Genomic DNA, 11,749 nt, shown 5'->3' with positions numbered 1-11,749 from the left:
ATATTTGGACGGGCTAGGACCGACTATGTAGAAGAATTTGAAGCTCGAAGCCCAATAAGGAGGCATGCAACCAACATTTTTCTCCATCCCCCACTGTTGTCACCTCCTTCCACCACCATTGCTGCCATATGATTGAAACACCTGCACAGTCATACCAGAACGTTGGACTCTCAGAAGAAATAATTTTCAAATGGAAAATAAAGCATGCAAAGGCCCAATGCGCTACCTGTCAAGGCGATCCACGGACCGTGCACCTGTGAACGTGACTCCACCATTTCGGCATGCACCCTAGGAGGAGAAACGACTACAGGATGTCCTACAGGAATCCTGTAGCAGTTGATCCAGCTAGAGCACACACCATGAAGATACCTGCAACTCATGAAGCCGGCGCATGCACCATCCACAGCCAGGCAACCGGTCTTGTAACCAGCAGCAGTCAATGAAAAGGAGCTCCTGTGCCTGTGCACGAAGCGGCAACAAGCGGATCCGTCACCCCTCGTCCTGAAGCATGAGAAAAATGACGTCCACGGCCGCACAGGTAAGTGCCTCACCCTGTTTCGTCAAATTACATGAACGATGCTCTAAAATGTGTGTAAACATGAAAATGAATGGATTGAACAAGTCAGGTAGCCATTCAACTAGCCACCACAACCAGCCCGACGGCCTCGTCCGATCCGAAAAGCTTTGGGTGTGTCGACGAGACAGGAAATGGACACGTGGGAAGCGTCCAGTCGGAGAGAAGCGATGATCTACCAGGAGTGGCGGCGGTAGATATACAGGGAATGATTCGGTGGTCAGGCAGACATGCAACGGAATGATAGCAGGAGACGTCGGCCAACGGGCCAAAGGGGACAGCTCACCCCCGCGCCACGAATTCCGCAGAAATTCAAATCCGCCAGCTAGATCACGTATGGTGCACTGCACTCATTTATTCTCAACCACTTTGCAGCCGAGTACGCATCCTAAATTTTCTGAAGGCTGTTACTTCGAGTTCTCAACCTGTTCCAACATCCTGTTGCTGCATAGAAGGCCCAGAACCACTGAAGCGCTCCCCAGAACCCGTGCACGACTTCTACAGGAAGTTGCACTACAGGAAGCTCAACGTTACGGAGGAAATTGAACTGTTCACGTCAAAGGTGGCAATTCTGGAACGAGGTAAGCCTGAACATAGTCCTCCCATGCAATTGGTTCGAAAGGTGGTGAAGTCGACGTGTTAAAGGGGTAGGAAACCGTAAATTACAGTCTGTGCATGAATTTGCAAGCGTCTTCTTATTGCTGCATGAGAATTGTCATCGTAGTGTGTATGCGGGATTTTCTCCAGGGTTTGATTCATAATTGAGCCACTGTCAAGGCTCACCCGTAGACAGTCGTGAATTTTATAAACTGTGTGCATAATAGAGGCATAGCTCTGCGCTCTGTCTAAGGAAATCCCAAAGATCCACTTTTGTATACGCGCAAGCAAGCTCAGGCCAACACAACAAGCTTTTACCATGCTGGGTGGGTTCATTAGAAAAGAGCCTACAGACTCAAAGAAGATACGGGAAACCCCTGAGGTGGTGGACCTGTTTTCTCGTGCACGGTGGATGTCATTATGTGACAAGCTTCAAGGTCATGATGACGAGGTTGCAGAAGAATTCCTGCGATCCTTGCAGCCAAAGTCAAAGACGTTGGCCATTGTCAACTTCAGAGGTTTGACCCTCAGACTCACCCCACAGTTCATCAGTAGAGTCACTGATCTACCGATGGGGGTACCTTAGGATAAGGAGGAGAGAAAACTGGGTCAGAAAGCTAAGAAGGAGTTCTTTTTGCCGGAGGAGCAATTCTCAGAAGACAAGAATGGAGTTCGAAGAACCAGCCTACAGCCATTCTGGAGTGAGGTCAGCCTCCAGATTATGAAGTATATCACATGCGAGGGGCGATTCAGCATCGTGTATGGATATCATTTCCGGTTGCTCACAGAACTTAGGCACCAAATGGACCTACCCTCAGAGAAAAAGTTGAGCATTCCTTACTTCCTCCTGCAGTCCATGACTGAGTGTGCCACCAAATTGAGAGAGGGAACGCCAGACCAGATAGCCCATCATGGGCTCATTAAGCTCCTCGTGGAAGATGCACTCCACATGTACACCGTCCCTCTCTCCTAGGAAACCTTTCAAAATTTGACTAGGGATGATGACATCCGAGTGTTGGCTGAGGAGCTCACCTCCTCCAGCAGCGAGGAGAAGGAACCCATTCAAACAGAGAAGAAAGGTAAAGGCTAAGAAACCATGGCCAAAGCACCAAAGAAAGAACACAAGGGAAAACAAGAGAAAAACCAAGCTGCCAAAACAGAGGGTGACAAAACCACACTAACACCCAGGGAGAAACGACTACAGAGCAGGGTGGAATGGACTGAAAAAGTCCATGTCAGTGAGGCCACCTCTAACGCAGCCTCAACAAAATTGAAAGAAAAAGCACCCTCAGCCAAGCAGGCTAAAACGGCGCTGTCTGTTTCTACAGGAAAGTTAAAAACGACTTCTACAGGAAGCCAGAAATCAGCCACTACAGGGCTTTCTACAGGAAGTCCTAAGAAAGGAAAACAGAAGGAGAAAACGGCCGAAATTCTTGCTCGGGAGGCAGCAGCTGTGCTGGCCACCCTAAGTACCTCTCCCAAGCCAAAGGAGAAACGAAAGAGGGAGACTCCTCTGTATTTCAAAGCGAGGAGAAGTGTAAGAATTAAAACCGGCAGGCCCCAACCTCCATCTAAAGACCCAATTACCATTGAAGACACCCCTACCTCGCCAAAGGAGAAGTCCCCCTCCAAAGTATTAGTCACTTATGAGCGGGGGAGCCCGAAGACAACTACCTAGAGGGAGAGAATGGAAAAGTCATCTTCAAAAACCCCTCTACAGGATGCTGAAGTAGTTCTACAGGAAACATTAGCCAGGCTCAAGGAGACCGAAAGAATGGAGGGGGAGGCAGCCACCTCACCACAAAGGAAAGAAGAGGTAGAGCACATTATGGAGCCTAGCCCCCAGCCCAGCTTGAGCTCTTATGATAACTTTTTGGAGGCTGGGAAAATTATTCCACAAAAATTCACAGTGCCGCTTTTCTTTGCATTGGAGGAAGAAAGAGTGCGGACCCACACATGGATGAGGATAGCTAAATCTAAAGGAGTAGCAGATATAGGCCCCTTGGAGGAACAACTCAAGGAGGCAAGAAGGGAATTAGCTATGGCAAAACACGTGGGAAACTTCCAGCGAGTATTTCTACAGGAAGAGAATGAGAAGATCAAACTGCAGCTACATGAACAGAGGAAAGAAAGGGGCACAGCATCAGAGGACACTACAACAGCACCTCAAGGCAAAGAAGGAATGCAAGTTGGTCTTGAGGAACTAAACCAGCAACTACAGGAAAGGGAATTGCAAGCAAATATAGAGATACAAGCTCTCAGATAGCAGTTGCAAGAAAAAGAAGCACAATTGGCCTACATGGCCAGTTGGGCTATGGCTGCTCTAAAATGTAGGCAGCCGGCAAAAACTTATGGCCTATACCTATGGGACCAGTGGCTGTAATTCCAAATTAATGCATTAGCACAGAGGGGTATCTCCCAGATCCAAAACCCCCAGCAGTTCACAGATTTATGCAACAACAGCTCCATAGAGGACAAGGCCAAGCTATCAGAGTTCTACCTCCATAATTTGGCCCTTCCTAACGTAACTTCATGGGACCCCAACACAGTCGTGGGAGATATGCAGCTGATGGCATTTACCTCATGGTTGAACCACGAAGAAAAGAGAGCGACAGAGGTCAAAGATGTTATGAACCGAGAGTTACATGAACCACTATTAATTAGAGCAAAGCCAAGGGACCCCACTGCATTGATATCCGCCCACCAACACCTAGCAACCAACCCTCAGGCTTTACTAAAATACATGGATCAGCAGGCTCAGGCTATAGCACATTTCTAGGATATGGAGCGATTATTAGGGGACAATTGTGTCCATGCTTGCACCCGAAGGTGGAACACATTGTCCCACAGCCTCAAAATCAGGTAGTATCACACTCCAACTAGAATGAGGGAGGGCCTAGTACGGGTACCTCTCTACAAGAAGTCCATTCAGAACCTCCAGGCCAGTTGGATCGGCCTCAAGCTAAGCCCACCTTTGCTTTTGGGATTGGTAGAAGGAAGCACAGAAAAAGAAGAGCATAAACAATGGGAAGAGGTGGAAAAGAAGGCCGGGTTCCATGAGAGTGAGGAGGATACTACTTCAGAAGCCTGGGATGTGAGAGTGGCGGTTAAAGCAATGAAGGACGAGGAGCTGGACTAGTTGCTCAGGGATGAGCAATCATTTTAGCAGGGGGGTGATGATGAGCCCCAAATTTGGTAACATTTTGGGCTCATTTGGCCTAACTACCCTTGTTCAATCCTTCATTTTTCATAACTTATGCATTATTTTTTAGTATGTTTATGTCATTTGTACGAATAAGGGTAGTCACTATTCCTAGGTGGCTAACACGTGCTCATTTCAGGATCTTTTGACACATGTTGGAGCAAAACCGAGCAGACATGGGCTAGGAGATAGCCAAGCTTGGGTTGAGGATTCGTAGGGGGCTTGTCTATGGCATTAAATAGCCTCCCTCAGGATCTTCACCCCCAACTCCGAGCTCCAAAGGCCACCAAAACCGGATCTAGAAGGCAGCGAAATAGATTTCTTGGAAGGAGTTGTTCACTTACAGTTTCGGCAGCCAAGTCCCATAGATTTAGGAGGCCAGCTAGGGCCTCGTGGTGTATAAATGTTAAGGCCTCAGCCTTCAAAAAGGACTTTTGAAAAAATCTTGCACATTTTGCACTACAATGCTACTAGCTCTGTTTTGTTCTTCTGTAGCCATTGTTGGCATAGCTCTTGACTTATGGTTATTTTTTTGATAATGGGAAGCAGTCATATTTGATATCAGCTCTGAGTTTTTTATAGGAGCCATAGCTCTCGGGGTTGGGCCCAACCTGAGAACCTAGGGCCTCCTTCTTTGTATTGTTATCTTTCCTTTCAGCACTGTGATTTTCCTCTTATGCATTTGAAACGTGGTTTTGTTGAGCAAGATTTAGTTATGTTAGTTAAATAGGTCATTGTTGAGAAATAGAATTGCTTCAGATGTGTAGAATAGATTTATAGGATAATAGTTGATAAAGCTCCAGAAAAAGGGTTGCCTGCACTCTCAGTTTCACCTCTCCCTTATTGGATCAAGGGCTGGAATTGTAGAAACAGTGCTGCCCAACAAAAACACTAGTTTGCTTGACCATGCAATCTTTGGTGTAATGTCTTCATTTGTGGAAGTTAGTCATGCGTTCAGACCTTTTTAGATGTTTCTTTGATTAAGTGTTGTACATGTTTCTCTTTAAGAAATAAAGCTGTTGTTCATTTGTTTCGTTGACAGTTAGGAATAGATTAGCTGAAATTGTGATTATGTGCAGGACTTGGTTGATTTGGTTAAGTACACACCGTGCAGGGCATATCCATCTTTCTCTCATCCACCTAAGCTTCGTCCAGACCAGCTGCTCCATCTCCTAGTTAGCTTCCTTGTCTCACAACTATTCTTCTGCCCACGTAACCCTACCTTCTTGCTCTTCCATTACCTTACCCTTCTTTAAGTCAAGTTAGTTTTCCACACCCTCTCATCACTTCATCCATCAGTCACTAGGTCATCTCAGACCCCTACCCTACCTCCCTATCCATTCATGCATCCTCTTTCACTCACCCATACTCCAAAATCCAATTTTAGAACATCCTGTAGAAATTTCTGAACATCCTGTAGAAACCCCTGAAACATCCTAGAGAACCCCTGCAGACTTCCTGTAGAAGCTCACAAGTGAGGTTGCTGGATAGCCAAACTTTGTGAAACTCTTCGAAAGGGTGTTAGGGACTCCTTAGACCCTCTCTGAGCCTTCCCAACCTTTTCCAAGCATTCCCCTTCCTTGATCCACCCCTGCACAGTAAAAAGCCAGTTAAAAGCACATGTATGATAATTCTGATAACTTATTCAAAAATACAAAAAGATGTGTTCTTTAGATAGAGATAGCATAGGCATGTGCATTTTACCTTCATAGAAGTAATGGCATCTCTTTCAATAGTTTGCATCCTCTCCTCTGCATCAGTAGGACTAGCTGGTAGAATTAGGGTTTGCTAGGGTTTATGTTACTCTTTGGCTTTCAGTTTCCTTCTGCAAGTAGATCAGCTTCCTTTGAGTTAGCTTCCATCCATCAGTTAAAAAGCTTCTTCTAAGAGCTCATAGAAGTTGTCTTGAGCCCCTAGTGGACTTGTGCCAGCTGACCAAGTGACAGTTGCGGCAAGAGCTAGTACTTGTGCATACAGCACCGTCGCTTCCAAGTTTGTTACGAACTACCGGGTTGATAAGAGTAAAAAAGGGAGTCCCAGGAGTTGCAGCATTATTGCTGCAATACTGGAGCCCACCACCTATCACTAAAAATATGGAAAATCCCATGAAATCATAAACTACCCTATTTCCTAGGTATTTCCTGAATGACTGGTCCTATTTGACCAACTTTGATCGGGCCTGTTTAAGCTTGGTTTGACCGAACCAATAGGATTTAGTTCAATCTTAGTTCCAAAGCTTTCGATAAATGTACTCATCTCATGCCCATGTATCCTAAAAATATGACATCCATGAAGCCATTACGAGAATTTATGATTCTATCCAAAAATGCACTTAAAATTCAATTTTCATAAAAACATCTAAAAATTGCAAAACTAAATTTATATACTTGAATATGCATAAATACATCAAAATTAGGTGTATATGATGGATAATGGATGGTAATATAGAAATTAAGTGTTCTTTCCTAAGAAAAGTTGGATAAAAAATGAGGGCCAACATCTCCCCCTTGTTGATGCACAAGCATGTCCTCATGCTTGCTTTCTCCTCTTGGATCTTCTGACCTTTGGTGTAAACCCCGTGCCTGATCCTAATGCTTCCTGCTGCCCTACTTCTAGTAAATAGTCTATCCCCTTGTACTCTTCTTTCTTGTAAATTGTAGCCTTGACCTTCTATTTCTCATACTTGTTCTTCCACAAGTTTTTGTCTTTGAGCCACTTGAAAGCCTGTTTGCAAAGAAGAACATTCTTTCTTTTCAGTTTCCTACCTCCTCATTTAGTTTTTTCAGTTTCCTTGACCAACGTTGCATTATTTTTCTTATATGCTTTGTTCTCTTTCTTCAAGTTCCTCTCTAAGATCATTTTTATGTCTAATTGATCTATCAGTTATTTTATCTTTCTCAGTTGCAACTCTTTTTATAATTCTTATGTATCCTTGGAAAATCATGTGGCCTCAACATTGTCAAAGTATGAGTCTTTTTCCAATGCTTCTTTTTCCAATCTTTCAATGATATCATCTACTTGTTTCTCTGTATAAGGTGTATCTACAATCTATACTTCGGGATCTTTGCTACTTGTCTCTGTTGGGCTCTTTCTCCTATGCCTCCTGGGAGTGGATATGAAGGATGCCTCCTTCTCAACCATGACAGAATTGTGTTTCTTTTTGGATCTAGTTCTTGGATAGAGAGGCGAATTCATTATGCTTCTGGTTTCCTGAACTGGTTTCTCTTCTATGGCATGTTTTTCATGATGATTTTGGACTAAAAATTATTTCCAAACTATACCCTTAGCTCTCACTTGATATTCTACAAGAATTTTTATAAGTCCTTGGTGATAGATTTAGGCCTCGTTTGGTCTAGTTTCATTTTTCATAGTCTCTAACATCTTAATCAGATTCATGGAGAAGAAATATGGAAGGTTAATTTTCATTTCTCCTTTGATATGTTGGAGCAGTTTGACATGGTAAAGATGTACCACACTATGGCCTCTATCACATGTGAAAAACTTTTGAATGATTAAAAATAATTCTCCCCAAGGCTCATTGAAACATTCTCTAGGTATGCCTTTGGTTCTATCAAAGGTTCCTTTCCTATTATTCTCTAAAAAGAAATTCCATGGTTTTTATTTGAAGTGTAAGCCCTTATGATAGTGTTCTCCTATTAATGGTAGATCTAATGCTTGAGAGATGAATTCTGGAGTCAAAGGAATAACTAAGTTTCCCACCATAGTTTGGTTTTGGGCATAATTGTTTATAAATTCCCTGGTTATGCTTTCACTGTGCCCATTAAACTTCTAAAGAAAACCTATAAGTCCAGATTGATAAATTTTATCTACTGTTTCTTTCTCCCACTGCTCAATCTGGAATTTTGGTTCTATTCTTGTAGCCATGTGTTTTGAAAACCAATTTATATAACCCTCTATTGTCATCATTCTCATTTTGAAATTGAAAATAAAAACTATGCATGCATACATATCTTTCTTGATTCATTCATGTATTGTAGTAATAGGGCTTACCTCCTCTCTGATACTCTTTAAAAACAATGAAATCGGCCTTGTTCAATCTTTGTTTTGCTGCAAAAATGAGTCAATGTTCTTCAAAACATTACTCTTAGTAGATGAAAATCATTAAAAAAAAACATCTTGCTCATTTTTTCTTGTTCTCTGGTTCACAAGTCAATCTCTGTTCTATTCCAATTCATCAAAAACCTTGTTCTTTTCCTTACTATGAATGAAATTATCTTCCCATAAAAATCATGCATGAATTGCCTCCACTATATATAGGAAAAGAAATATTTATTGCAAAACGAAAATCGAAACTCTGATTTGATGTAGACTACTGTAATTTTTTTTTTTAATTCATGCCATAGTTCCTCCTGCCTTTCAATTTTAATTTATGACTCTTTATCTATATTTGACAAATTCATTATATGACAAACTAAAGTGGTTTTTAAATTCACTGTTTGTGCAATCAAACAACAAATAGTTCACTATTTTGTTTTTTTATTATGCAACACTCTGTTCAACAAACAAAACTCGGTGATTTCGTGGTTGAATCATAGAAGATCTGATTTGATTTACCTGCTTTTGGTGAAATGCCGAGATTTCCTCTGAGTCATGGCCTTATCTCCCTGCATTTCATAACGTTTTCTACCGTTAAACTCTACTAAAAAATCCTATGTATTTATTGGTGGCAGAGTTTAAATGAACGATGGCAGTGACAAGTTTCAAACAATGGCAGAGGCACTAATTTATAACTTGAAGTTAACTGGTGTTCTCATCAAAATCCCGAGATTTATTCATCGAAATATCTGTTTCATTTATGAGAAAAATCTAGGTTTTTCTCTTACCTTCTTGCTTCACGAGATCTCTGCACTTAGATTGTGTGTTCTTGCTACACGACTGCCAGATCTCTTGGCTTAACTCCTAGTCAACTCCACTTGCTCTTCTTATCTCTCCGTTCCTCCACTACTATATTTCATGCTTCCTTTTCTCAGTTCGATTTCCTCCGTTCCTGCGTTTTTCTCTGTTAATTCGTTCTTCATTGGATATTTTGAATGTGTTCCAACAACTTAGATGACATTCAGCTTCCTCCCTGAGCCTGCAAATGGCTATGATGGTGAATAAAATGTGATTTTACAGAGGTCTGTGGGTTTGAAATGGTAGAGGCATAGAGTTTGTTTGGTTGAAATGTTATATCATTGTGTTTTCAAATTTGTTTGACCATTTTCCCATGCTTCAAGCTTTGACCGAGACACCCTCGTGGCTTAGTCCTGCGTACTTGCTCCACGGTGTATACCTCCACGTTATTGGCTTTACTCATTACCATATACCATGTCTGTTGTTCTACTTATGTCGCCATATACCCATACTTCCATACCTTTGCATGCCCATCGAAACATATTATGCTCCATCTTGTGCCCATTAAAATGTATCATGGTTTGATTGTTGTGCCCATTGGAATGCATCATGGTCTGATTGCATGGTCCCGTGCCCATTGGAATGCATCTTGGTATGATTGCATGGCCTCGTGCCCATTGAAATGCATGATGGCTCCATCTCATATCCATTCAAAACGCATTATGCCACCGAAACACATCATAATACCATTTCATAATTTGAATTTCATTGCATTATTTGCATGTCATCGCATCATTTGTCTTGGCATTTCATTGCATCATTATAACTTTATACTTCGTCGTATCATTTTGTATTATGCGCTTTGGTTATGTATTATCGAAATTACATTATTTCGATTTTGTTATGACTTATATCATTTCATAATATGCACTTTTTTATTACTTTTAATTTAATTTTAATGACCCTAACATGGTCATATTTAAAATTAAATTTTATGATACTAACTTTTGGTTTTATGGTTTTGTAGGTCAATCTAGGGCTTGACTATTGAGCTCTCTATTTTTAATCCATTTTCTTTAAGAAAATGCTTAAGGTTAATATGATGTGGTATATGGAATATGAAATGAAATATGGTATATGGAGTATGAAATGAATATGATATACAGAATGATAATTAAATGGGTAGGATAATTGATATAGGAATAGGAATATAATGAGTAGAATAATGAAGGTGGTGAGATGTAGGTAAAATATGCATATCAAGTACTAAATTAGTCTTAAAAATCTCTAGAAAATTTTTAAAAAATTGAAATTTCAAGAGAAATTTTTTTTTTACTCACTGTACTTTACTCCCATAAAGTATTTGATGATGTCTTCTGGTCAAACGATAGTTGATGATGTCTTCTGGTCAAACGATAGTTGATAATGTCTTTGATGGGTCTTCCAGGATAGATTACAATGTAGACTTATTTTTGCTTCATGTTTTAACATCTGTCATTGATTTAGGATATTTGAAAATTGATGTTGTTCAGGTCCCTTCTGACATGTATTTTTTTGTATGTTGCATCTATCATATAATACATGCTTCTTCTGACATTTTAGGTCCCTCCTGCACAATATTTTCAATGATGTTTTAGGTCCCTTCTGACATGCAATTCAAGTTCCTTCTACAATTTGGCTGCTCAAACTTTCAACTCCAATTCAAATTACTTTTCCAACTTCCCCCTTGCTTATGTGAATACTTGTCCTCAAGTCTTGCCTTTGTTTGGAGGATTAATTCTGCAAAACCAAGTTGTTGTAAGACAAATTAGAGAATTTATACAGTCCAAACTTGTTAGTTTTCCTCTATGAATTCAAGTTTGCTTTGTGCCAGTTTCTTGGGTTTTCACAAGAAAACTTATTATTTTATTTATTTATTTATTTTAAATTTAAATTTTAAATTTTTTATATTTTTTTATTCTTCTGGAATAATGGAAGGCATATTGTCATGCTATTCCATTATTTCCATATCAGTGTTTGTTGAAATTATTTTCATGAAATCTTCTTTATTTATAGGCTTATTGTAGACTTTAAGCCTATGCCCGTTAACTAGAAATGAAATAAATGCTTCATCGATTGTTTTTATTTTGACAACTCCATTATCAAATATCTCTTCTATCACATATGGCCCCAGCCAATGAGTTGTAAACTTTGCCTTGAAATCTTTAAACTTAGATTCAAACAATAATGCCCGGTCTCCTTTTTTGAATGTTTTGTTCTTGATGAATCGATCATGCCATTTTATCCTTTGTTGCTGCATAAGAGATGTGTGCTCCACTGCTTGCTCTCTTATTTCATCCAATTGATTCAATTCCATTACTCATTGTTGTTGTGCTTAAGATAATTCCATTCCCAACTTTGCTGCTAATTTGAAAGTGTGTATTTGAGATTCTATTGGTAACAGGACTTCTTTTCCATACACTAACTGATATGGACTAAACCTAGTTGTGCTTTTCCATGTTATCCTATATGCCCATAGTGCA

Source organism: Pinus tabuliformis, chromosome 8, assembly GCF_031772625.1.
Source record: "Pinus tabuliformis cultivar Carrire ecotype Pingquan chromosome 8, CPIR1, whole genome shotgun sequence".
In the NCBI taxonomy this organism is placed as follows: domain Eukaryota; kingdom Viridiplantae; phylum Streptophyta; class Pinopsida; order Pinales; family Pinaceae; genus Pinus; species Pinus tabuliformis.
The sequence above is the reverse complement of the archived record's forward strand: the minus strand, read 5'-3'. Positions refer to the sequence as shown.